The sequence below is a fragment of the Gopherus flavomarginatus genome, chromosome 10 (assembly GCF_025201925.1).
Source record: "Gopherus flavomarginatus isolate rGopFla2 chromosome 10, rGopFla2.mat.asm, whole genome shotgun sequence".
Classification (NCBI taxonomy): domain Eukaryota; kingdom Metazoa; phylum Chordata; order Testudines; family Testudinidae; genus Gopherus; species Gopherus flavomarginatus.
Genome location: NC_066626.1, coordinates 13,861,506 through 13,889,175, shown reverse-complemented (window position 1 = coordinate 13,889,175; position 27,670 = coordinate 13,861,506). Strand labels below are relative to the sequence as shown.

The 27,670-nt window shown below is 49.6% G+C and overlaps 1 protein-coding gene and 1 long non-coding RNA gene across 2 annotated transcripts in view; one reads left to right on the top strand and one right to left on the bottom strand.

The window, feature by feature from the left end:
- VWC2L (von Willebrand factor C domain containing 2 like) overlaps positions 1-27,670 on the top strand; it is a 140,857-nt gene that overhangs the window by 103,842 nt on the left and 9,345 nt on the right. The gene's annotated exons all lie outside the window — the stretch shown is intronic.
- The window catches only part of LOC127030181 (uncharacterized), a 37,282-nt gene that overhangs the window by 7,403 nt on the left and 2,209 nt on the right, over positions 1-27,670 (bottom strand). The window contains exon 2 of the long non-coding RNA XR_007768324.1: positions 3,515-3,580. This is a non-coding gene — a long non-coding RNA (uncharacterized LOC127030181). The remainder of the gene's footprint in view (positions 1-3,514; positions 3,581-27,670) is intronic.

The window sequence follows — 27,670 nt, the reverse complement described above, 5'->3', positions numbered from 1 at the left end:
ATCCCACGTCACTAGTCACTATTGAAAATGTGACCCTTAATGTCCTGGTGATGATCCGATGCAGGCTCATGTGCCCAGTGCTGAGACTCACCCAGCCTGTTCTAGGTTGTTTTGTAAATATGCACGATGCCTGCATCCCACGGTGGGGTAGTATTTCCTTGCACAGCTGTAGCTGGGCCAGACACTGAAAGCCAATGGGACTTAGGATCCTAAGTGCCTATCACTTCTGAAAATGGCACTTAGCCATCTAAGTCACTAGCAATCAAAGGGAACTAGATGTTTAAATATCTTTACAAATCTGGGCCTTACTGACTTCAGCACCGATCCTGCAAACTCTGAGGCTGGCATCCTGTGAGGTGCTGGCCATTCTGGCCCTATCCAGCAAAGCACTGAAGCACACACTTAACTTTAAACACATGAGTGATCCCATTAAAGCTAATGGGGCTACTTGCATGCTTAAAGCTGGTCACAAACTTAGGTGCTTCACTGGAGCAGGCCAGAACATTCAGCATTCAGGATAGAGCTCTTGCTTAATTTTATACATTCCAATGGGATGAGTGACACTCTAAAAGTTAAACAGGTGCTTACTGTCAGTCCGTTTAGTTCACATTGGTTCCTTGCCTGCTAGAATAAACAAAGAAATGGTTGTAGGGACAACCTTGGTTCGAGTGATCATGAGCTAATTCAGTTCAAACTAGTTGGAAGGATAAACAAAAATAGATCTGGGACTAGGGTTTTTGACTTCAAAAGGGCTAACTTTAAAGAATTAAGGAAATTAGTTAGGGAAGTGGATTGGACTGAAGAACTTGTGGAATTACTTTAAGTCAAAGCTGCAGAAAATATCAGAAGCCTGCATCCCAAGAAAGGGGGAAAAAAACATAGGCAGGAGTTGTAGACCAAGCTGGATGAGCAGGCATCTCAGAGAGGTGATTAAGAAAAAGCAGAAAGCCTACAAGGAGTGGAAGATGGGTGGGATTAGCAAGGAAAGCTACCTCAGTGAGGTCAGAACATGTAGGGATAAAGTGAGAAAGGCTAAAAGCCATGTAGAGTTGGACCTTGCAAAGGGAATTAAAACCAATAGTAAAAGGTTCTATAGCAATATAAATAAGAAGAAAACAAAGAAAGAAGAAGTGGGACCGCTAAACACGGAAGATGGAATGGAGTTTAAGGATAACCTAGGCATGGCCCAATATCTAAATAAATACTTTGCCTCAGTCTTTAATAAGGCTAATGAGGAGCTTAGGGGTAATGGAAGGATGACAAACGGGAATGAGGATATGGAGGTGGATATTACCACATCTGAGGTAGAAGCCAAACTTGAACAGCTTAATGGGACAAAATCGGAGGGCCCAGATAATCTTCATCCAAGAAAATTAAAGGAACTGGCGCATGAAATTGCAAGCTCCTTAGCAAGAATTTTTAATGAATCGGTAAACTCGGGGTTGTACTGTAGGACTGGAGAATTGCTAACATAGTTCCTATCTTTAAGAAAGGGGAAAAAAGTGATCCGAGTAACTATAGGCCTGTTAGTTTGACATCTGTAGTATGTAAGGTCTTGGAAAAAAATTTGAAGGAGAAAGTAGTTAAGGACGTTGAGGTCAATGGTAATTGGGACAAATTACAACATGGTTTTACAAAAGGAAGATCGTGCCAAACCAACCTGATCTCCTTCTTTGAGAAGGTGACAGATTTTTTAGACAAAGGAAATGCAGTAGATCTAATTTACCTCGATTTCAGTAAGGCATTTGACACGGTCCCTCATGGGAAATTATTAGTTAAATTGGAAAAGATGGGGATCAATATGAAAATTGAAAGGTGGATAAGGAACTGGTTAAAGGGGAGACTACAACGGGTCATACTGAAAGGTGAACTGTCAGGCTGGAAGGAGGTTACTAGTGGAGTTCCTCAGGGATCAGTTTTGGGACCAATCTTATTTAACCTTTTTATTACTGACCTTGGCACAAAAAGCAGGAATGTGCTAATAAAGTTTGCAGATGACACAAAGCTGGGAGGTATTGCTAACGCAGAGAAGGACCGGGATATCATACAGGAAGATCTGGATGACCTTGTAAACTGGAGTAATAGTAATAGGATGAAATTTAATAGTGAAAAGTGCAAGGTCATGCATTTAGTGATTAATAATAAGAATTTTAGTTATAAATTGGGGACATCAGTTGGAAACAACAGAGGAGGAGAAGGACCTTGGAGTATTGGTTGATCACAGGATGGCTATGAGCCGCCAATGTGATATGGCCATTAAAAAAGCTAATGCAGTTTTAGGATGCATCAGGCGAGGTATTTCCAGCAAAGATAAGGAGGTGTTAGTACTGTTATATAAGGCACTGGTGAGATCTCATCTGGAATACTGTGTGCAGTTCTGGTCTCCCATGTTTAAGAAGGATGAATTCAAACTGGAACAGGTTTTGAGACGGGCTACTAGGATGATCCGAGGAATGGAAAACCTGTCTTATGAAAGGAGACTCAAAGAGCTTGGCTTGTTTAGCTTAACCAAAAGAAGGTTGATGGGGGATATACTTGCTCTTTATAAATATATCAGAGAGATTAATATTAGGGAGGGAGAGGAATTATTTAAGCTTAGCACCAATGTAGACACAAGAACAAATGGGTATAAACTGGACACTAGGAAGTTTAGACTTGAAATTAGACGAAGGTTTCTAACCATTAGAGGAGTGAAGTTCTGGAACAGCCTTCCAAGGGGAGTACTGGGGGCAAAAGCCATATCTAGCTTTAAGACTAAGCTTGATAAGTTTATGGAAGGAATAGTATGATGGGATAGCTTAATTTTAGCAATTGATCTTTGATTATCAGCAGGTAAGTATGCCCAGTGGTCTGTGATGGGATGTTAGATGGGATGGGATCTGAGTTACTGCAGGGAATTCTTTCCTGAGTGCTGGCTGGTGAGTCTTGCCCACGTGCTCAGGGTTTAACTGATCGCCATATTTGGGGTCGGGAAGGAATTTTCCTCCGGGGCAGATTGACAGAGGCCCTGGAAGTTTTTCGCCTTCCTCTGCAGCGTGGGGCATGGGTCACTTGCTGGTGGATTCTCTGCAGCTTGAGGTCTTCAAACCACAATTTGAAGACTTCAATAACTCAGACATAGGTTAGGGGTTTGTTATAGAAGTGGATGGGTAGGATTCTGTGGCCTGCTTTGTGCAGGAGGTCAGACTAGATGATCATATTGGTCCCTTCTGACCCTAAAGTCTATGAGGTCTAAAGCTGATTTGTTTAAATCTCCTTATACAAGAGAAAATGATTGAATGCATTGCTGGAGGTACAGAGAACACATTCCAATGTGAACTCAATTCTTTCACCTGGAATTAAATGTGTAAGAGTTTCACTGCATGCATAGACTTGGCACCAATTATTACATGACAGGCATTTATCAGGGTCAGATTATCCTTTTTCGTTATTTGATACATTTTCTGTTGTGTAACAGGATTTATCGGAATTGATGTGTGCAGCACGTTCATTCGTTACATGTTTTATTACTCACCTGTTCATTTAAGCAGATTCACCGTATGACTGGGGCTCTTTAGTACCCTGTGTCACATTTTTTGAGCTGGAATAAAAACAGGCATTGGACTATAATACATTGGCACAGCTTTTCCATCTCTATGAGGCCAAGGACATCAAAAGGAGGAAATTACTTTCACTCTCAAGCCAATGCATACAGTGGGCTCAATGGTCAGCAATTCTAGGGCTCTGCTGTAGCAGAAGCTGGAGCTGTCACAGCCTTTCTCTTCTCATTAAAAGCTACTAAAGGCTCTGTTATGAAGAAGCTATCATGTGGGAGCTGGGTTCAGGGAGAGAAAAGAAATTGAGCATTTTAGAAAACAAGAAAGTATTAAAATGTTCTTTCATATGGCTACAGGGCCTGGGGAACAGACGTAACGGCATGAAAGTTAATGAGGCTCACAGGTACCTCAGATAATATCAGTTTTTTTGGCATTGATTTCAGTGGGGGCGGGCATGGACTCTTAAATTCAATAGAAGCAGTGCTAAGGATCTTCACCTGAAGAACCTGTTTCTACAGGTCATATGTTAATATCCCATTTTCTACAACTGAATTACTTACAAGCAGAAATGTTACAGTATCCTAATGCTTAATTTCTTGAATACATTGGTGATCAATAACATATGTCAAGCTGAGACACAAATCTCAAAAAAAACCTGTGTCCTGATCAAAATCCTAGGGTGCGGATGTAAACCCAGTCGTTTTCTGTAGACTATTGTTATTCTGGTGCATCATATACATCAAAATGATTAGGGCTGAAAATTTAATATTGATATGATAGATCCCATCAAAATATGGACTGAGTTAGATTATTATTAAATTAGTATGTGGCCTCTGAAAATTCCCAAAGAGCAGCAGCTGGTATAAAAATCACATTACTATTGATGCAACATATTATGGTTTGGATTATTATTATTTTTATTAACAGATTTTTCATCCTTCCTCTGCTATGGAAAGCCCATGAGATAAGGTGGATACATAATAGCAAAACAAGAGCTTTATTGTCTGGGCTAATGCAGATCATTTACAAGAACAAGCAGCATTAATAAAGTTCAAGGATTAGCCATTTGCAGGGAACTGTTTCATATAACTGATAGGAAAAGCTCACTTTGGGGAGGAAAATGCAGTGTTAAACAAAAGTGATTTGCAAGCAAAATGATCCGGCCATATATTATAAAATTAATAAAAATAACAAATATGCAACCATGTAAGACAGGGAATTTTTTTTTTTTACAAGCTTGGTCACAAATCACTTGTGCTTCATTTCTCATGGTTCATGGTGCATATATTATAAACCATCTCACAACAACATTATATCTTTATATTACTTGGTTTCTTCTGGCAGGTAGTTTTTTCAGATTGTTTACTTTCTATAAATAACACATCATATATTTTCCCTTCTCTGCAGTCTTTTTGATTAATAAATCACAGACCTTCACTTTTGAACTGCTAAATAGTAATTTTTAAAAAAATCCCTGGATCTCAGCGCATTTTACACATGTGAACAACTGTTTTTATTCCATTTTACAGATGGGGATATTGAGGAACAAAATGCCAGATTTTCAAGTGCTGAGCATGCACGGTTTGGAGCCAGCTTTTCCAAAGAGCGCAGGGCCCAACAACTCCCAAGGAGCCAGGACCAGATTTTTTAGAAGAGCTGAAGACCTTTTCTGAAAAACTGACTACTGATTTGGGCACCAAAATAGGAGCTGAGCTCTTTTGAAACTCTGGCTGAGAGAGTTTAACTGATTTGCCAAAGATCACAACAGCACATTTGTAGCAAAGCTAGGGTAAATAATCACATCTTCTGACTCATCATCTGGTGGAGTAGGATACAGTAGCTTCTTTTGTTCAAAGAGTAGAAGCAACAAGGTGAACCGCTCTAGTGCCTTTTAGGAGCAATTCTCTTTGACACATCCTAGTTATCCTTGCTTTTCCTCCCTGAGCCCAGGGAAAAGAATGTGATTCAGTATGAGATCAGAGCAGTAGGAAACAGGACTCCTGGGTTCCCTTTCAAGTTCCGATACTAAGTGATACCGTGTGTCAAGTTTTTTTCCCCCACTTTGAACTTTAGCGTCCAAAAAGTGGGGACCTGCATGATAACTTTTAAGCTTAATTACTAGCTTAAATTTGGTACTCTGCCACTAGCCAAAAATATAGTGTTTGGCACACTTCTGTTCCCCCAAAACCTTCCCTGGGGAACCCAAGACCCAAACCCCTTGGATCTGAACACAAGGAGAAATTAACCTTCCCCCACTTTTTCCCCCCAGACTTTCCCCTCTCTGGGTTGCCTTGGGAAGCTTCACACCGATCCAAACTCCTTGGATCTTAAAACAAGGAGGAATTAATCATCCTCCGCTCCTTTCTCCCCACCAATCCCTGGTGAGTTCAGACTCAATCCCTTGGATTTTAAAACAAGGAAAACATCAGTCAGGTTCTTAAAAAAGAAAGCTTTTAATTAAAGAAAGAAAAAGTAAAAATTATCTCTGTAAAATCAGGATGGAAAATGCTTTACAGGGTATTCAGATTCATATAGACTAGAGGGACCTCCCCCCCAAGCCTTAGATTCAAAGTTACAGCAAACAGAGGTAAAAATCCTTCCAGCAAAAGACATTTACAAGTCAAGAAAACAAACATAAGACTAATCCGCCTTGGCTGGCTATACTTACAATTTTGAAACATGAAAGACTGATTCAGAAAGATTGGGAACACCTGGGTGTATGTCTGGTCTCTCTTAGCCCCAAGAGCGAACAACGAACAAAAAAACCCACACAAACAAAGACTTCCCTCCACCAAGATTTGAAAGTATCTTGTCCCCCCATTGGTCCTCTGGTCAGGTGTCAGCCAGGTTTACTGAGCTTCTTAACCCTTTACAAGTAAAAGAGACATTAACCCTTAACCATCTGTTTATGACACCATGTGATCGTGGGCAAGTTACGGTAACCCTCCGGGCTGCTGTTAGTCGCCTGCTAGTTAGCCACCTTACCAAACTTACAGAACTTAGTTAATGGCTGAGAAAAGGTCAAATAAGTGCATAATATTATGATGCCTATTGTGTACTCGGGTGAGCTATGGAATGTACTGTGAAGGTTGGAATCAAACAGTTAAGATACTCATTATTTTGGTGTTTTGGGGGTAAAGGGAAGAGCAGGGTGTTGATATCTAAGACTCCTCCATTTTGCCTTGTTTATTTAACTTTATGGGCTGTCAAAGGCCCCATTTCTCAGCACCCTTCTGTCTAGACATTGGTCCTTCTCCGTCTGAGCAAGGGCTTCATGCCAGCTGCTGTCTTCAGAGCACTTCTAGTTCCTGCTGACTTTTAGGGAACAAAGAACTCAGCAAATGCCCCCTCACCCCCCGTTGCTACTACTAGACTCCTCAGCCACAAGTAGGAGCATGGCCGTGATTCACCTCTTGTCCGGGATATCAATACTGTCTCCGTTCACAACCATCAGCAAATTGTACAAGGCAAGTTATCCTGACCCTATTACCAGTCACTTTGTGGGCAACTCTAGAGCAGCCAGTGCTGGGGGCACACAGATCAGGGAAGAACGCATTGTCCTCACCTGCAAATGCTGTGGAGGAAAAGGTTCAGAAGACAAGAGGCCAACCCTTCTTCTCCTTCTCCTCATCACGAGACGGGGAAGAATAGGCCAGGCCTTTTCACTGTGGGAGGGAAGGGTTGGGCTGTGAGAAACCTCCATTTCTTCTCTTTGATACAGGAATCTAACCCTGGTTGTTGGGAGTGGAGCCATCTTCCTTAAGAGAAGGCAGCTTACATGAGCGCAACACCTGTTTTGGGCTGGGAGGGGGGTATCATGGATGGGGAGAGTCCCAACAAAAGGTCCCTGCTGACTCCCACAGAGAGAGGAGTAGATGGTAGGAAGAAGATATCTGCACACCAGGCGAAAGCACACACACTGTGTAAATACTCTTTTCCTTCTCCTTGGGTGCAAGTACATATACTAAGGTGAATACTCCAAGGGAAATACTACTACTTCATATTTATATAGCACTTTTCTGGCCCATCCTTGTATCCTGGTACCCACTGAAACCAACAGAAGTTCTGGGTGCTCAGTATGCTGGAAAATCAAGTCTAGCTGGACATCTAAAAAGGGAGACTCCCAAAACCAAAGGCCCCTTTGCTAAAAACCTAAGCAACTTAGCCAAAGTCCCACAGAAACTCTGTGAGGTAGCCAAGACCCACTCAGATGCCCTCATGTCTAGTTCTGGTCTCTAAAAACTAGACTGTGCCACCTTCCAGTAAGATGCAAGAGAACAACAGAGAAAACATAGGAACGCAAAGGCGATCTGCTTATACAGGCCAGAAGGGGATATAGCCACCTGCTCACAAACCATCCCCTTGAGCAAAGCCTGGCAGCCACATCCCGCCCCAGGTGGGTCATTTTTTAAACAAAATGTCACTACAGTAACAGATGTTAAATGTCCCCTTAAGGCATTCTACTCAACACTTATAATCACTTAATAAACACAAGAAAAATTGCACAGGACAGCCCTACATAATCTATGTGCAATGATCCTCGGTGACAACGTGTAAGTGACCAAATCCCTTTTCAGATCTAATGATATTTTGCTCTAGTAGGCTAGTGCTATATTTCACATGGCAAAAAAAGAAAAAAAGCACTCATGCATAAAATTAATACAGTAAGCGCTGAAGACATAAAGCTTTCACACAGTGATTTATTTGGAAGTGAGAGCGACTAACTTGTAACTCAAGTTCTCCCAGTGTCTTAGCCTCCGTAGATTCTTGGGTCACCTATGTTTTGTGTGCCAGACTTGGGAGGTTTCTGAAGCATACAAAATATCAAGCAACTAGTTATGGAGCCTGCTTTGGTCATGTGCATTGAAGATAGAGAAGATAACAACCATGAGGTCGTTGTAAAGGGTCACATTCTTCCAAAGTTTCAAGAGCTGCCTGAGAAAATTGCAACAAATAAGCTGTTGCCTTTATTCTTCCATTTGAAAACAGGTCACCACATTATCAAATGTATTCAGTCTTTGTAATTATTTGGGACTTGTTTCCGGATGAAATTCAGGCAAAACAAGGACCATGCCCCACTTAAATACCACTTGCCCAAGCCTCTAAGGGGAGTCATCTGACAAAACTTCATTGAGAACGTCTGCAATGTGCCCCGAACGTTGTGCGTGTTGCCTGGTTTTAATGGCTGTTATCTGATTGGATGATTCATGTAACTAACCAACATGGTGCACTGGACAAACTGTGATTGGTGGAACTAAAAAGCTGTTTGGGGCATGGACTGTCTTGTGTTCTACATCTGAAAGGGGCCAGAGGCAATGGGATCTTGACCCATTATTAAAGCTCCCAGGAGCTATGTTACTACAATTCATATAATTGATAGTCTTGCTTCTCATTAAAGCTCTCAGAGCTGAATCCTGTTGTGAAACTTCCTGGGACTATGACTGCATAAAATATTGTTTGGCTTTTTTCTGATGTCCTGCGGTATTGCCATGAATCATTAACACTAAGCTGCAACAATCAAAACAAAGGAACAGAACTCATTGTGAAGTACATTAGCCTGAACTCTTTTTTTAATTGTTACGGGAATTACAGCGACCCTAACCAAGATGGAGGAGCCCATCCTGAAAAGCACTGTCAGACCACATAGACAGAGACAATCCCTGCCCTGGAGAGTTTACAAACAGACGAAGTCTAGCAGGCAAAACAGTGGCAAAGGGACATGCCCAAGTTCATACAAGAGGCCAGTGACAGAGTTAGGAATAGAACTTAAGCCATGTGACATGTCCTTCCCACTAGACCCTAGCTAGTCATGTAGGGCAGAATTTATCACCCACTGCAGAGGACCAGTGCTTGGGCTTTGCATCACATAAGCTCCACTCAAGACATATTTTGAGGCTTTAAATGGGATTTAAGCAGTGCATACACTTCGTGCTGGCCTCTGCACTGTGAGAATTTTACCCACAGTCTGCTCCTGGTCCCATTGAAGTCATCAGTAAAACTCCCATTGACATAATAGTGGAAGACCAGGGTGTAATTCACAAAAAAATCAGTCATTTGCAGGGTGTCTCCTAGTCATTAGTGAGGCTCATCCAGAGGCTACATGACTGGGGGAGGACAAAAGAGAAATGCCTTTTGTTTCTTTCATGGCACGCATTGTTAATACAACACGTGCGTCACACTGCGTTGTGAACATTATGATAAGACTGGGTGTCTTTGGTTCCATGTCTCCATTTTCATAACAACATTTGTCATGAAGATTGGCTTCATTTTATGTCGTTTTCCATTCTTATTTACGTTTGTTTGTTTTTGTCATAGAAATGGTGTGTTAGAACGTTACTGTCTTCTACTGTTACTGCACATTGGGTGTATTATGGAGTTATGCGGCGCTGCTCTTGACCTTTTCAGTATGCTGTGTGCAGCTCTTATTAATTCAGGGATCAGAAAACAAAACCAAAGGTGACCTTCTGCTAAAGGAAAATGCGAGGTTACTCCTATCCACCCCATCCCTAATAGTGGGAGAGGCAGTTTGCGGGTCATACTGTAAAATTATCAGGGTGAAGGAAATATGAACAGGATGGGAGATGACCTGGGGCATAGAAGAGAAGGATAAAAGACAAGGGAAGGAGAAATATGACATACGAACGGAGTGATGGACAGGATAGGCAGAGAATATAGAGTTCTTTTTCAATGTCTTGTAGTATATTTGAATGACACTGGGGTTGTTTTTCAAATCTTTTATCTTATCCACCATATCTATCCTATGTTATATTAAATAATATACCCACAAAATGTGCAGGAACTAAATAAATGCCATATAAATTAACACAATGCTTTCATGAGCAAACCATTCCAAATAGATGGCATTGCTCGAATCTTGGGAATTACCAGCTGATGTCGTACAACTGGGAGTACTTTATTCCTCCATCACCAGCACATAGAAGAGGTCACTAGATGAAACAGATACTACAAACCCAACTGTGCAGAGATACAAAGTACTATTGTGCTTCTTCTCTGAAATCTTCTGCTGTGGGGATGAAATACAAGAACATGCTGTGGGATTCACCAAGTCATGAGCCACGCGTCTTTCAAGCAGAAAAATAATTATCCTTACAGTATAATAAGTTCCAGAAGCTAAAAATCAAAGTTTGGTTCTCCAGTAACTATCTTTGTTGGTAAACTGCTCCAAAGAGCATTGGCCTGCTAAACCCAGGGTTGTGAGTTCAATCCTTGAGGGGGCCACTTAGGGATCTGAGGCAAAATCAGTACTTGGTCCTGCTAGTGAAGGCGGTGGGAGTGGACTCAATGACCTTTTGGGGTCCCTTCCAGTTCTATGAGCTAGGTGTGTATATATATATTTTTTATTTTAAAGATCATCGTTAGATTACAGGCAATTGAAAAATACAGATTGAGGAATCATTAAGGTAGAATTAAAGTACCAAGTAATTTTTGACATGAACATGCCATCTCTAATATGGCAAAGCACTTAAGCACGTGCTTAGTGTTAAGCAACATTAGGGCAGCAGGAACATTGTATTCGCCATCTTCCAGAATGAAGCCTTAAGCACTGATAAAGCTATATAGTGCTACACTAGCTTAATTAGCCTGTAGATGCTACTATTCCTGACCTTTCACAGTTCTGTGGGTTTGAAGTCTGGGAGTTGGATTAGGGCACATCTAAGATTTGGTGAATCATAAATACAAAGCCCAAGACAGTGAGCCACTGATGAGAGCAAACAACTTCTCATGAAATGTACTAAAAGACCACATCAAATTATACACAATTCTGGTGCATTGTCTTGGAGGCTTGGTGGATGTGGCCATTCGCATAATAGGTTTTAAGTCCGTGATATCAGTGGTTCTCAGACAGGGCTATGCATAACCCCGGGGGTACGCAGAGCTCTTCCAGGGGATACATCAACTCATCTAGATATTGGCCTAGTTTTACAGTAGGCTACCAGGGCCGGCTCCAGGTTTTTTGCCACCCCAAGCAAAAGCACAAAAAAAAAAAAAAAAGCTGGTGTGCCAAAGCCGAAGCAAAAAAAAAAAAAAGGCCAAAGCGCCGCCCTTTGAAAAGAGCCACCTCAAGCACATGCTTGGGATGCTGGTGCCTAGAGCTGGCCCTGCAGGCTACCTAAATAGCACTAGCGAAGTCAGTACAGCCTAAAATTTCATGCAATTACTTGTTTATACTGCTCTATATACTGAAATGTAAGTACAAGAGTAATATTCCAATTTATTTATTTTACAATTACATGAAAGGAAGCAAATTTTCAGTAATAGTGGAGCTGTGACACTTTCATATTGGTATATCTGATTTTGTAAGCAAGTCATTTTTAAATTAGGTGAAACGCAAGACCAATCAGACTCTTGAAAGGGATATAGTAGTCTGGAAAGGTTGCAAACCACAGTATTATATCATTTTGCCCGACCTTCCGTACAACATAGACCACAGAATGGGGTGGGACAAGCTATGTTATTTCTTCTGGGGTTGTCTTCTGTTCAACATACTGGGAATGTAACTGGGGTACACTTAAATGGGTGAAATCACTGCTTCTCATGGGATCCAGGACCCATGTGAGCTAGAAAGCCATTCCCAGTGGGAACTATGCCAGGGAGACACGAAATCTCAAAGATCTACACACTAGATGTTTTTATTGTTGAGACTAGTGTCTCAGAAAGCAGAGACCACACTACTTAAGGTGTAGTGAGTGAATCAAGCTTCATCAACAATATTTAATCAGAGCAACATTAATAGCAAAAACGCATCTCAGATACAGAATTTCAAGAGCTTCATGCCCTTTTCAGTCCTCATGAATTTACAGAAATTCGTTGTCTTGTACTAACAAATAAAAAAAGAACTAATGGATTTACATTAACCTTTTGGTAGTAGATTTCCTGATACTAGCTACTAATGCAAAAATCCATTAGTCGGCATTGTCTGGAAATTAGGACATGAAGTATCATAATGTCGAGAATTAGCCTGCCAAAGTCTGATGCAGAAGTGGTTCCCCAAGGAAAGGTGTTTTGAGGAGAAAGTGGAATAAAGAAAATCTGCACAGGTTTAGTTCAGCACAGAGTTACTGTATGGAAGGCCCTCAGAACTGAGGCTTTTGAATAAGAGCCACACTTATTTAGTGCCCCACAAATAAAAGACGGTTACTCACCTTTGTAACTGTTGTTCTTCGAGATGTGTTGCTCACATCCATTCCAGTTAGGTGTGCGCGCCGCGCGTGCACGTTTGTCGGAAACTTTTTACCCTAGCAACTCCAGTGGGCCGGCAGGTTGCCCCCTGGAGTGGCGCCGCCATGGCGCTCAATATATATCCCTGCCGGCCCACCCGCTCCTCAGTTCCTTCTTGCTGGCTACTCCGACAGTGGGGAAGGAGGGCGGGTGTGGAATGGATGTGAGCAACACATCTCAAAGAACAACAGTTACAAAGGTGAGTAACCGTCTTTTCTTCTTCGAGTGATTGCTCACATCCATTCCAGTTAGGTGAATCCCAAGCCATACCTAGGCGGTGGGGTCGGAGTGAGAAGTCGCGGCATGGAGCACTGCAGATCCGAAGGCCGCGTCCTCTCTTGACTGCTGGACCAGGGCGTGGTGGGAAGCAAAGGTGTGGACCGATGACCAGGTCGCTGCCCGACAGATTTCCTGGATGGGCACACGGGCGAGGAAAGCCAGCGACGACGCCTGCGCCCTGGTAGAATACGCAGTCACCCGGCCCGTAGGGACGTGGGCCAAGTCATAGCAGGTCCTGATACAGGACGTTACCCATGAGGATAACCTCTGGGAGGAGATAGGAAGCCCCTTCATGCGGTCCGCTACCGCCACGAAAAGCTGAGGGGATTTGCGGAAGGGTTTGGTCCTCTCCACATAGAACGCGAGAGCCCTACGGACATCAAGCGAGTGGAGCTGCTGCTCCCTGCCTGAAGAGTGAGGTTTCGGGAAAAAAACCGGAAGGAATATCTCTTGGTTGATGTGGAAGGTCGAGACTACCATAGGGGGAAAGGCAGGGTGTGGCCTCAGCTGCACCTTATCTTTGTGGAAGACTGTATACGGGGGGTCTACCACAAGAGCCCGGAGTTCCGACACCCGCCTAGCTGAGGTGATAGCTACTAAAAAGGCAGTCTTCCAAGAGAGATAAAGTAGGGAGCAAGTAGCTAACGGCTCAAAGGGGGGCCCCATGAGCTGAGACAACACCAGGTTAAGATCCCAGGTTGGAGCAGGGAGTCGGACGTTAGGGTATAAACGTTCCAGCCCCTTAAGGAATCTAGACACCGTCGGGTGAGAAAAAACAGAGCGACCATCCCCACCCGGGTGAAAGGTGGAGATAGCTGCCAGGTGGACCCGCAACGACGATATCGCCAGACCCTGTTGTTTGAGGGACCAAACGTAGTCTAAGATATTGGCCACCGAAACTTCCATAGGGCGGAGACCTCTCTCCACGCACCAACAGGAGAAACGCTTCCACTTGGCCGAGTATGTCGCTCTCGTGGAAGGCTTCCTGCTGCCCAAAAGCACCTCCCGCACCGGTGTGGAGCAGCGCAGTTCAGAGCCGGTCAGCCACGCAGGAACCACGCCGCTAGGTGCAGCGACTGCAGGTCCGGGTGACAGAGAGTCCCGTGCTCCTGGGTAATCAGGTCCGGGTGAAGGGGCAGGGGAACTGGGTCGGCTATGGCCAGGTCCAGCAGCATGGGGTACCAACGTTGCCTGGGCCACGCCGGGGCTACCATGATCACGCGAGCCCTGTCCCTGCGCACCTTCAGAAGGACCCTGTGAACCAGAGGAAACGGGGGAAACGTGTAGTACAAGTGGGTCGTCCACGGAATAAGGAAGGCATCCGCTATCGACCCGGGCTCCCTGCCCTGAAAGGAGCAGAACGCCTGGCACTTCTTGTTCCCCCCGGACGCGAAGAGGTCCACACGGGGATAACCCCACCTCTGGAAGATGGAGAGAGCGACGTCCGGGCGAAGGGACCACTCGTGTGATAGGAAGGATCTGCTCAAGCGATCCGCCAGCGTGTTCCGTACTCCGGGGAGGAAGGAAGCCGTGAGGTGAATGGAGTGGGCTACACAAAAGTCCCAGAGTCGCATCGCCTCGTGACACAGGGGAGAGGATCTGGTGCCGCCCTGCTTGTTGATATAGTACATGGTCGTCGTGTTGTCGGTAAACACCGCGACACAACGACCTCGAAGCTGGTGACAGAACGTTTGACAAGCAAGGCGGACCGCTCTCAACTCCCGCATGTTGATGTGCAACCTCACCTCCTGCGGGGACCACAGGCCCTGCGTTCTCAGGGTTCCCAGGTGGGCCCCCCAGCCGAGATCTGAGGCATCCGTTGTCAGGGACACCGAGGGCTGAGGTGGGTGGAAAGGGAGCCCCGCACACACTACGGACTGGTCTAGCCACCAGTCGAGAGAATCTAACACCCCTTGGGGGATTGTGATCAGCATGTCTAGCGGCTGCCTTGCCGGCCGGTAATGTTCGATGAGCCACAACTGGAGGGGCCTCATGCGGAGCCGAGCATAACCGGTCACAAACGTGCATGCTGCCATGTGGCCTAACAGGGTTAGACATGTCCGCACTGATGTCAAGGGGGCTGCCCGCAGTCGTTGAACGATCGCCGACAATGCCTGGAACCTCGGCAACGGCAGAAGAGCCCTGGCCACGGTGGCGTCCAGGACGGCCCCGATGAACTCCACCCTCTGCGTGGGGATCAGGGTGGACTTGTCCATGTTGATCATGAGGCCCAAGGTAGCAAACAGGCCGGTGATCACGCGGACGTGGCTGCAAACTTGCAGTTCCGACGTGCCCCGAATTAACCAATCGTCTAGGTAAGGGAACACGTGGATACGACTGCGCCGAAGATGTGCCACAACGACTGCCATGCATTTTGTAAATACCCTCGGGGCCGTAGAAAGGCCAAATGGGAGGACTGCAAATTGGTAGTGAAGGGGGCCCACCACGAAACGAAGGAAACGTCTGTGGTGTGGCCAAATGGCAATGTGAAAATAAGCGTCCTGCATGTCGAGGGCGGCGTACCACTCTCCCGGATCCAGGGATGGGATAATGGTCCCCAGGGATACCATGCGGAACTTCAACTTCACCAGGTATTTGTTGAGCTCTCGCAGGTCGAGGATAGGCCTGAGGCCTCCCTTGGCCTTGGGGATCAGAAAGTAGCGGGAATAAAACCCCTTGCCTTTCTCGTTTTCCAGAACCGCCTCTATAGCTCCTTTGCTGAGGAGCGTCTGTACCTCCTGCCGAAGGAATTGCTCGTGAGAGGGGTCCCTGAAGAGGGACGAGGAAGGGGGGCAGGAAGGAGGAAATGATATAAACTGCAGGCGGTATCCCGTCTGCACCGTGCGTAAGACCCAGCGGTCCGATGTTATTTGGGTCCACGCCGGGAGGAAAAACGAAAGGCGGTTGGAAAACGGGGGGGAAGGATCCGTGGGGGAAACTGTTACTGCGCCCTCGGGCGCACCTTCAAAATGAAGGCTTGGGTCCAGGCGGGGGCTTAGAGGAGCCTTGATTCTGCCCCCCTTGGTTCCCCGAATGCCTACGCCTTCCATTCCTGCCACGGCGCCTATTGAGGTCCTGCCGTTGGCGGAACTGGGGGTATGGCCTGCGCTGCTGTTGCTGCTGTGGCCGGAAGGGTCTGCGCTGCGTTCCTGGCGTGTGCATCCCGAGGGAGCGCATAATGACCCGATTGTCCTTTAGACTCTTAAGTCTGGGGTCTGTCTTTTCCGAAAACAGGCCCTGGCCTTCGAACGGGAGGTCCTGGATGGTATGTTGGAGCTCCGGAGGAAGGCCAGAGACCTGCAGCCAGGAGATACGGTGCATCGTTACCCCCGAGGCGAGGGTGCGGGCAGCCGAGTCTGCAGCGTCCAAAGAAGCTTGCAATGATGTACGCGCAACCTTCTTGCCCTCATCTAGGATGGCCGCAAATTCTTGGCGGGCGTCTTGCAGCAGCAGCTCTTTAAATTTGTCCGCTGCCACCCATGAGTTGAACGCGTACCTGCTGAGCAGGGCTTGTTGGTTCAAAACCCTGAGCTGCAGCGCCCCAGCCGAGTATACTTTGCGTCCAAGGAGGTCCATACGCCTGGCCTCCCTGGATTTGGGGGCTGGAGCTTCCTGCCCATGACGCTCCCTGTCATTCACCGACTGTACCACCAGGGAACACGGTGTCGGGTGGACATGGAGGTACTCATAGCCTTTAGAGGGGGCCATGTACTTCCTCTCGACGCCCCTCGCCGTAGGGGGGATGGAGGCCGGTGACTGCCAGATAGTATTGGCGTTGGCCTGGATCGTCCTTATGAAGGGTAGGGCGACCCTGGTGGGAGCATCCGACGAGAGGATGGTGACAATCGGATCCTCGATCTCCGAGACCTCCTCGGCTTGTAGGCTCAGATTCTGAGCTACTCGCCTAAGGAGGTCTTGGTGTGCCCTGAGATCCAGCGGGGGGGGGCTACTGGAGGAGGTGCCAGCCACCGCTTCATCAGGGGAGGAGGATGAGGAGACCCCCGGCAAGAAAGTGTCCAATGGGGGGTCCCCCTCGGCCCTCGCCTCTGCCTCAGGAGCCAGAGCGGAGTCTTGCTGCTTGGACCCTTCCTCTCCATCCGGGGAGGGAGGGGGGCGAGACAACGAGGCCTCCGGCACCCTGTGCTCCGCCGTCGCAGGCCTAGCAGGAAGCTGTTGGGGGCCCTGGGCTTGATGGTATGCCCATGGGGTCCAAAACCCCCACTGCTGCGGGCCTTGGTCCTGTTGCGGCGGGTCTTGAAAGAGCGCCGCCTGCCGGTCGGTGCCCAGCGCATACCCGCTGTCCGTTTGCGAAGACACCGACAGCTGCCTAGAAGGCCACGGCGGGGCCGACCCTGGCTGGTAAGGGTCTGCGCGGGTCGGCAGCGACGATCTTCTCGGTGCCGGGGATCGGTACCGGGAGTCATAGCGGTGCCGGGATTGGGACCGGGACCGGGACCGGGTTCTGTCTCGGTGCCGGGATCTGGACCGGTACCGGCAGCCGCTTCGGTGCCGGGATCGGGACCTGCCACCGATGCGGTGCCGGGAGGTCGACTGGGACCGGGACCTGCCACCAGCTCGGTGCCGGGAGGTCGACCGGTGCGGCGAGTGACGGCGGGACTGGCTCCTGGAGTCACGGTGCCGGTACCGGCGGCTGGAGTCAGACCGCGACCGTCTGGAGGTCGATCGGTGCCGCGAGTGCGACCGGTACCGCCGAGGGGAGCGGTGCCGGGACTGCGAGCGGCGATGGGATCTTGACCTGCCGTGACATCGGGACCTGGACCGCGAGCGCGAGTCCCGAGACGGTGCCGACATCATGGGCTTGCCTCTAGATGCGACCCGCACCGGAGGTACCGGGGGTGGCAGCTGAGTAGGCTCTGTCAAGGCAATAAGGTCCCGTGCCGAGGCGAAGGTCTCCGGCGTGGATGGGACCAATATCTCAACCCCAGATCTTATTGGGGAGCTTGGCGGCACCGGACTCGACGGACCCGCCGGGCCCGGAGTCGACGGTGCCGGCGGCGCCGCGGCCGATGTCGAGGCCGGGCGCTCCAGTCGGGTCTGCCTGGCTGGAGTAGCAGACGCTGACTGTCTTGGCTCTGCACCCGGTGCCGGAGAAGGTCGGTGCCGGGGAGTCTTCCCGGTGCCGGTGCGATCCGGTGCCGGCGCCGAGATCACGGCCTGCGAAGCCGCCGGGTCAAGTGCCGCCTCCATGAGGAGAGTCCGGAGTCTTTGGTCTCTCTCCTTTTTTGTCCTGGGCTTAAAAGCCTTGCAGATGCGGCACTTGTCCGATCTGTGCGATTCCCCCAGGCACTTCAGGCACGCGTCGTGGGGGTCGCTGGTAGGCATAGCCTTCTTACAGGCCGCACACTGCTTAAAGCCTGGCGAACCAGGCATGAGCCCGGTGCCGGGTGCCGGGAAGGGCTACAGCCCCCAGCGAACAACTATTTACAACACTATTTACACTTAATTACTTACTAACTATACTTAACGATCTAACTAACAACTATAACAATAACGAGAGATAACAAGGAGAGCTAGGGATGTGGAGGACAGCTATGCCGCGCTCCACAGTTCCAACGACCGACACGGCGGTAAGAAGGAACTGAGGAGCGGGTGGGCCGGCAGGGATATATATTGAGCGCCATGGCGGCGCCACTCCAGGGGGCGACCTGCCGGCCCACTGGAGTTGCTAGGGTAAAAAGTTTCCGACGAACGTGCACGCGCGGCGCGCACACCTAACTGGAATGGATGTGAGCAATCACTCGAAGAAGAATATGTCTGTTCAGCCCACATAAATGGCCATTTTCCTAAGTATTTGAGTGCGTCACTGTACAACTTTAATGTTCATTTAACTTAGGGCTTTTTAATGTAATATTTAAAATACCTTAACTTTGCAAAGGATTCATCCATACAGAGAACTAGTTAGACAAGTGTATTTTCCCCTCATTAGTAGGAATTGTATAGGATTCACTCTGGTGAAGAGCAATCACTTCATGAAGGTCCTGCTTCAACTCTCTCTCATCATTTTCACATCGATCTGTTTATAATTCAGTTTTTTCACATGCTAAGTTTAATATCAGCTAAGGTGTGTGCATGTGTGAGAGAAGCAGAGTGCCCATCATCCGCTTTTAAGTTTGTGAATATGGAGCACATCCTACGGGCTAATTATATACACTGCTTTCCATACTGTGCTCAGATGCATTTCACTTAAGAGATCAAATATTTAAAAAAATGTAAAAAGATTTATCGCTCTGCAAGACTGAAAGGAAATTGTGATTTAGCCTCATAAGTAATGATAGTTTTAGGAAGAAGATTGTTGGCAAACGAGGACAAAATATAGCTTAATTGGCCATCTGGAATCCATTTGGAACATCGCAGTATGAACTCTGAATCTAATTCTTCATAATACCACTCACCAAGGGCAACATTTGCCAGTCTGAGCACAGGACTGGGGAAGAGGGCCCAAGCACTGAACAGGAGAAGAGATAGTGCAGTTAGGCCCTTGGCTTGGACTCAGGTGAGCCAGGTTCAATTCCCAGCTCTGCCACAGCCTGCTGGCGTGACCTTGAGCATTTCACTGACTCTATCTGAGCCTCAGATCCTTGGCTGTAACATCAGGAGAACAGTGCTAGCTGTTTCTTGTCTAGTCACACAATGAAATCTTCAGGGTAGGGATGGGCTCCTACCATGTGTATATACAACCCTCTGCATAATTAGAGCTGGCCAGACATTCCCAGCAAGAATGAGATTATGAAAATATTTCCTGTTCTGACTCAGGAGGCAATCACCACATTTTTGTGAACCAAAAATCCCCCCCAGATTTTTTGGCTCAGATCAGTAAAAAAGGCTCTGTTAAATCATCATTTCAAACCAGTTCCAGTCTGACCTTTTCATTTTTTTAAATGTTTGTTATATCTTCATTTCATCGTGGAAGGAAAAAGTGGGTTGGAAGTGAAAAATGGGAACATGTCCAAAGACTCCCATTTCGACACTTTTCACTTCCATTTTTCTCCCCTCCATAGAGGAACTTTGTCAAAACCCTTTCCCGCAAACAGCTTTGGATTCCACATACCTTCATTTTCCAATGCAAAAAAAAAAAAAAGATTTAGTCAAAAAATTCCCCATCAGCTCTAACTACAACAGAACCTTGCACTTCTTGGCTGCTTGGGCTGTGGTCAGACCACCAGTAGGAGGTTTTATGTCACCTTTGCAGCTTCTTTCTCTTGGGGCCTTTTGAGAGGTACCAGTTACCTGGGTACTGAGATGTTAGTAAACATGATGATTATAATTTGAAATGGATTCTTCTTCTGCCATCCTGAGGTTTGGCCTCTCTTTCCTTCTCTCCTCCTTCTGCTCTCTCTTGCGCCTCGCTCTTCTATTCACTCCCCGCCACCAGCGAAGGTGTCCATCGAGACTGAAATGCTTATTGCTCCCCGAAGGTTACAGCTCCACTCAAAGAGGCTGATCCCGAAGCCTATATTTAGAGTGATTACCAGGGGTATGTTACCTGAGTGAGCATGAGGGAAGGCCTGCAAATCTTAGGGACTATGCCTTGTGAATGACATGTGGCATGACCTTTGATTCCTGAGATGCTGGGAGTTGTTTGAAGCTGACAATTTATTATATGCAGAGATTCTGGGTTATATTTTCAGAACAGTTAACCCAGGCACAACCTGCTTCTGGGGCTGGGTGACAAGCACAAATCTGACTAGCAGCAGCTTTTGCTGCCCTGCCGCAGGCGCACACCAGCCAATGGCTCTGTGAAGGGCTGCAGGCTGGTACCGTTATATGGAGAGCTTGCCATAACCAGCTCTTTCAGAAAGGTACTTTGAGAACCAAGTTGCTTCACGGCTCTAACATCAGCGGCACTAATGATTCTCCGTGCTGACACAATTGGTGCCCTGAGCCAAACTGATGAGGAAATAAAAGCAAGAATAATGGGATTTTCATGGGCTCGCAAACACGTAATTTGGTGGATTACAACGATAATGGATACAATTTGCAAAATGCAAATAGCTTTCAATCAAATACTGCTCCCGCTCCTCTCGCCACCTCCCACGAAGGCTGCTGAGGAGGGGTTAGAGCGCTCAACATGAATCGAGTTCCGTGTTTAACGCTTATGGGTCTTCTAGCTGAGATCATAAAGTTGAGGCCCCTTCTGCTTGTGTGTGGGCATTAAAGCTTGGATCAGATGTTATTTCAGAAGAGCAGGGGTTTGCGCTAGTGTAATTGGCCAGAATTTCTCTATCCCTCCCCCACTGTGCACTGGTTGGCTGCCACCCCAGATGCAGGTCAGTGGCATTATACACTCACTAAGGCCGCTTCACACCCCTCTAGAGTGACCAGATGTCCCGATTTTATAGGGACAGTCCCAATTTTGGGGTCTTTTCCTTATATAGGCTCCTATTACTCCCCACTCCCATCTCGATTTTTCACACTTGCTGTCTGGTCACCCTACACCCCTCTGGCAGTGAAAAGGGCCTTAAAGTGGTGTGCCTGTTGTTCAGACCCACTTTAAAAGCCCCTTTATTGCCACAGGAGTGCAAAGCAGCCATAGTATAAATGAGAGCTCAGGCTACACCTACATATGTTCTATACAGTGCATCTGACCTACTACCATGTTTGCTGACACACTCCGACGGCTTAGCAAGGCAGCCATAAATCCATCTTAACTGGCTGGTCAGGCCAGCTACACGTCGGGTTTGCCTTGCCAGCGTGGTGCAAAGCAGTCAGAATGTGACCCACATGCCAGGAGATCTGCCCAGCTCCCCAATGACTTCACTAGTGCCCCACGAAAGCACAAGAGTGAAGCACAATGCAAGGCCAGGCCCCCTGTTTGCAGCATGCTTTGGGATGAAAGGAGGTATGCAGAGGTAAGCCAGTATCATATTATGCGACAAGGACTCAAGCATGTAGTGCCTCTTTCAAGCCCATCCCTTAGCGCCACATGTGCCATGGTAAGTGTGACCCAATTGCACCATGGAAGCACTTGTGTCTCAGACACATGCTCTGGTAGAGCTCCCGCCTCTGGCTGGACGCTCCCCAGGCTGTGGGGTTTGGAGCCCACCTCAGTGGGCCCCATGTGCCCTTTAAGTCTCTTGAATCAGAAAGCAGTCCAGGCACTGCCTCCAGCTGGGGTCTCTAGACACACTCTTGGGGTGTGGCTCCTGTCTAGGATCCCTGTCTGAGAAGTGAAACCACAAGTCCGACTGTCTAGTCCCTAATGCGAACCAGAACTGGAGTCAACAGTCTGAGGTTTCCAATCATGGTATCAGGGAATGGTTACAGGGACCTGCTCCAACCTGTATGCCAGCATTACCACCACACCAATCTATACACTGTCTGGAGGAGGTGGAAGAGTCTCCACAAGACTGGAGTGGTCACAGTTGGCCTTATGCTACCTTTTCCTTGGGGCACTCGATGGGGAATGGCTCCGCTGTCTCTTTAGAGAAGTGCAAGGTCCAGAGTGCAAAACAGCAGAACTCTCAGCATCTCCAGTCTGACGTAGGCCTCAGTGTCAAAGCAGGATGCATGGTCTGTTGGTATAGGTGCTGCTTTAGGCGAAGGTCCCTAGCCACCTGAGTCTGTTTCATGAACGATGTGCAAATCGAACACCGCTTTTTGCCATGAGCCTTGCCCAAGCACAGGAAGCACCACATGTGGGGAATGCTGGGAATCACTTCCCCCCACCCACACACAAAAGACAATGCTTACAGCCTGGTGAGGACATCCCCGGGAAAATACGCAACTAATCCTAAATCTAACTAACACTGGGGCGCTAACTATATACAACTAGAAAAAAATCACTGAGAGATGGAGGATTGTGAGATTAATCTACATCGAGCCCTGATTCCAGCCACAGGTGGTAAGAAGGAACTGAGCGGGGTCAGGGCGGCACTGCCTCATACAGCCGGGGAGGGCTGATAGCCATGAAGCATGAACTCCACCCATCTACGACTACTGCTATGCAAGATTCTCCTGTTCCGGTGTGCTGGGCACGCACGCACCTAAGTGGAATACATGGCTGCATCTACTCGAAGAAGAATCAGGGATTGCAATCCCATATATTCATGTAAAACACAAAGTTTGACTTGGAAAACACTTTGAGCACCTGAGTAATGTGTTGGGGGAAATCAAACAATTACCAGTTAAAACATCAGCATACCGGCTCTGTTCTCATGTGGTGCTCCCGTCGGTTTCAATGGGAGATGAGAATGCTCAGGACCTTGCAGTATCGCTCCTAATATTTACGATTAGAAGACTCAAAATTCTAGAAGAACATTTCCAAAGGGGCAGTCCAACACTTGCTGCTGTCAACTGGAGCCTTTCCATTGGCTTCGCTGAGTGCTGGATTTCACCTTAAGGGCCGACTTTTCAAGTGCTTGATACCCATAACGCTGGGGCAACTTTTCCAAAGAGCTCAAGATCCCACTGACAGGGGCAGCTCTATGTATTTTGTCGCCCCAAGCATGGCAGTCAGGCGACTTTTGGCAGCACGTCTGCAGGAGATCCGCTGGTAACGTGGATTCGGCGGCATGCCTGCGGGAGGTCCGCTGTTAATGCAAATTTGGCGACATGCCTGCGAGAGGTCCCCTGGTAACACGGATTCGGTGGCATGCCTGCAAGAGGTCCGCTGGTAACATGGATTCGGTGGCATGCCTGCAAGAGGTCCACTGGTAACGGATTCAGCGGCATGCCTTCGGGAGATCCGCTGGTAATGTGGATTTGGTGGCATGCCTGCAAGAGGTCCGCTGGTAATGTGGATCCGGTGGCATGCCTGCAAGAGGTCCGCTGGTAACATGGTTCAGCGGCATGCCTGCGGGAGGTCCGCTGGTAATGCGGATTTGGCGGCATGCCTGCTGGAGGTCCGCTGGTAATGTGGATTCGGCGGCATGCCTGCGGGAGGTCCGCTGGTAACAGGGATTCAGCGGCTGCCTGCAAGAGGTCCGCTGGTAACACGGATTCGGCGGCATGCCTGCGAGAGGTCCGCTGGTAACACGGATTCGGCGGCATGCCTGCGAGAGGTCCGCTGGTAACACGGATTCGGCGGCATGCCTGCGAGAGGTCCGCTGGTAACACGGATTCGGCGGCATGCCTGCGAGAGGTCCGCTGGTAACACGGATTCGGCGGCATGCCTTGCAGAGGTCCGCTGGTAACATGGATTCGGCGGCATGCCTGCGAGAGGTCCGCTGGTAACACGGATTTGGCGGCATGCCTTGCAGAGGTCCGCTGGTAACACGGATTCGCGGCATGCCTGCGGGAGGTCCACTGGTAACACGGATTCGGAGGCATGCCTGCGGGAGGTCCACTGGTAACACGGATTCGGCGGCATGCCTGCGAGAGGTCTGCTGGTAACACGGATTCGGCGGCATGCCTGCGAGAGGTTCACTGGTAATGTAGATTTGGTGGCATGCCTGCTGGAGGTCCGCTGGTAATGTGGATTCGGCGGCATGCCTGCGGGAGGTCCGCTGGTAACAGGGATTCGGCGGCATGCCTGCGAGAGGTCCGCTGGTAACACGGATTCGGCGGCATGCCTGTGAGAGGTCCGCTGGTGACACGGATTCGGCAACATGCCTGCTGGAGGTCCGCTGGTAACACGGATTCGGCGGCATGCCTGCTGGAGGTCCGCTGGTAATGTGGATTTGGCGGCATGCCTGCTGGAGGTCCGCTGGTAATGTGGATTCGGCGGCATGCCTGCGGGAGGTCCGCTGGTAGCACGGATTCGGCGGCATGCCTGCGAGAGGTCCGCTGGTAACACGGATTCGGCGGCATGCCTGCGGGAGGTCCACTGGTAATGTGGATTTGGTGGCATGCCTGCTGGAGGTCCGCTGGTAATGTGGATTCAGCAGCATGCCTGCGGGAGGTCCGCTGGTAACAGGGATTTGGCGGCATGCCTGCGAGAGGTCCGCTGGTAACAGGGATTCGGCGGCATGCCTGCGAGAGGTCCGCTGGTAACACAGATTCGGTGGCATGCCTGTGAGAGGTCCGCTGGTGACACGGATTCGGCGGCATGCCTGCGAGAGATCCGCTGGTGACACGGATTCGGCAACATGCCTGCGAGAGGTCCGCTGGTAATGTGGATTCGGCGGCATGCCTGCGGGAGGTCCGCTGGTAACAGGGATTCGGCGGCATGCCTGCGAGAGGTCCACTGGTAACACGGATTCGGCGGCATGCCTGTGAGAGGTCCGCTGGTGACACGGATTCGGCAACATGCCTGCTGGAGGTCCGCTGGTAACACGGATTCGGCGGCATGCCTGTGAGAGGTCCGCTGGTGACACGGATTCGGCAACATGCCTGCTGGAGGTCCGCTGGTAACACGGATTCGGCGGCATGCCTGCTGGAGGTCCGCTGGTAATGTGGATTTGGCGGCATGCCTGCTGGAGGTCCGCTGGTAATGTGGATTCGGCGGCATGCCTGCGAGAGGTCCGCTGGTAATGTGGATTTGGTGGCATGCCTGCTGGAGGTCCGCTGGTAATGTGGATTCAGCAGCATGCCTGCGGGAGGTCCGCTGGTAACAGGGATTCGGCGGCATGCCTGCGAGAGGTCCGCTGGTAACAGGGATTCGGCGGCATGCCTGCGAGAGGTCCGCTGGTAACACAGATTCGGCGGCATGCCTGCGAGAGGTCCACTGGTGACACGGATTCGGCGGCATGCCTGCGGGAGGTCCACTGGTGACATGGATTCGGCGGCATGCCTGCGGGAGGTCCACTGGTGACACGGATTCGGCGGCATGCCTGCGGGAGGTCCACTGGTGACACGGATTCGGCAACATGCCTGCGGGAGGTCAACTGGTAACACGGATTCGGCGGCATGCCTGCGGGAGGTCCACTGGTAACGTGGATTCGGCGGCATGCCTGCTGGAGGTCCGCTGGTAACACGGATTCGGCGGCATGCCTGCGAGAGGTCTGCTGGTAACACGGATTCGGCGGCATGCCTGCGAGAGGTCTGCTGGTAATGTGGATTTGGTGGCATGCCTGTTGGAGGTCCGCTGGTAACAGGGATTTGGCGGCATGCCTGCGGGAGGTCCGCTGGTAACAGGGATTTGGCGGCATGCCTGCGAGAGGTTCGCTGGTAACAGGGATTCGGCGGCATGCCTGCGAGAGGTCCGCTGGTAACACGGATTCGGCGGCATGCCTGCGAGAGGTCTGCTGGTAACACGGATTTGGTGGCATGCCTGTTGGAGGTCCGCTGGTAACGTGGATTCGGCGGCATGCCTGCGGGAGGTCCGCTGGTAACAGGGATTTGGCGGCATGCCTGCGAGAGGTTCGCTGGTAACAGGGATTCGGCGGCATGCCTGCGAGAGGTCCGCTGGTAACACGGATTCGGCGGCATGCCTGTGAGAGGTCCGCTGGTAACACGGATTCGGCGGCATGCCTGTGAGAGGTCCGCTGGTGACACAGATTCGGCAACATGCCTGCTGGAGGTCCGCTGGTAACACGGATTCGGCGGCATGCCTGCTGGAGGTCCGCTGGTAATGTGGATTCGGCGGCATGCCTGCTGGAGGTCCGCTGGTAATCTGGATTCGGCGGCATGCCTGCGGGAGGTCTGCTGGTAACAGGGATTCGGCGGCATGCCTGCGAGAGGTCCACTGGTAACAGGGATTCGGCGGCATGCCTGTGAGAGGTCCGCTGGTGACACGGATTCGGCAACATGCCTGCTGGAGGTCCGCTGGTAACACGGATTCGGCGGCATGCCTGCTGGCGGTCCGCTGGTAATGTGGATTTGGCGGCATGCCTGCTGGAGGTCCGCTGGTAATGTGGATTCGGCGGCATGCCTGCGGGAGGTCTGCTGGTAACAGGGATTCGGCGGCATGCCTGCGAGAGGTCCGCTGGTAACACGGATTCGGCGGCATGCCTGTGAGAGGTCCGCTGGTGACACGGATTCGGCAGCATGCCTGCGAGAGGTCCGCTGGTAACACGGATTCGGCGGCATGCCTGTGAGAGGTCCGCTGGTGACACGGATTCGGCAGCATGCCTGCGATAGGTCCCCTGGTAACACGGATTCGGCGGCATGCCTGCGAATGGTCCCCTGGTAACACGGATTCGGCGGCATGCCTGTGAGAGGTCCGCTGGTGACACGGATTCGGCGGCATGCCTGTGAGAGGTCCGCTGGTAACGCAGATTCGGCGGCATGCCTGCGAGAGGTCCGCTGGTAATGTGGATTCGGCGGCATGCCTGCCAGAGGTCTGCAGGTAACGCGGATTCGGCGGCATGCCTGTGAGAGGTCCGCTGGTGACACAGATTCGGCGGCATGCCTGCAAGAGGTCTGCTGGTAACGCGGATTCGGTGGCATGCCTGTGAGAGGTCCGCTGGTGACACAGATTCGGCGGCATGCCTGTGAGAGGTCTGCTGGTGACACGGATTCGGCGGCATGCCTGCAAGAGGTCTGCTGGTAATGCGGATTTGGCAGCATGTCTGTGGGAGGTCCGCTGGTAACGCAGATTCGGCGGCATGCCTGCGGGACATCTGCTGGTAACGTGGATTTGGCGGCATGCCTGCGGGAAGTCCGCTGCTCCCAAGCCTTCGGCATACCCGCCACCGAATTGCTGCCGAGGCCGCAGGACCAGCGGATCTCCCACAGGCACGCTGCTGAAGGCATCCTGACTGCTGCCCTCACGG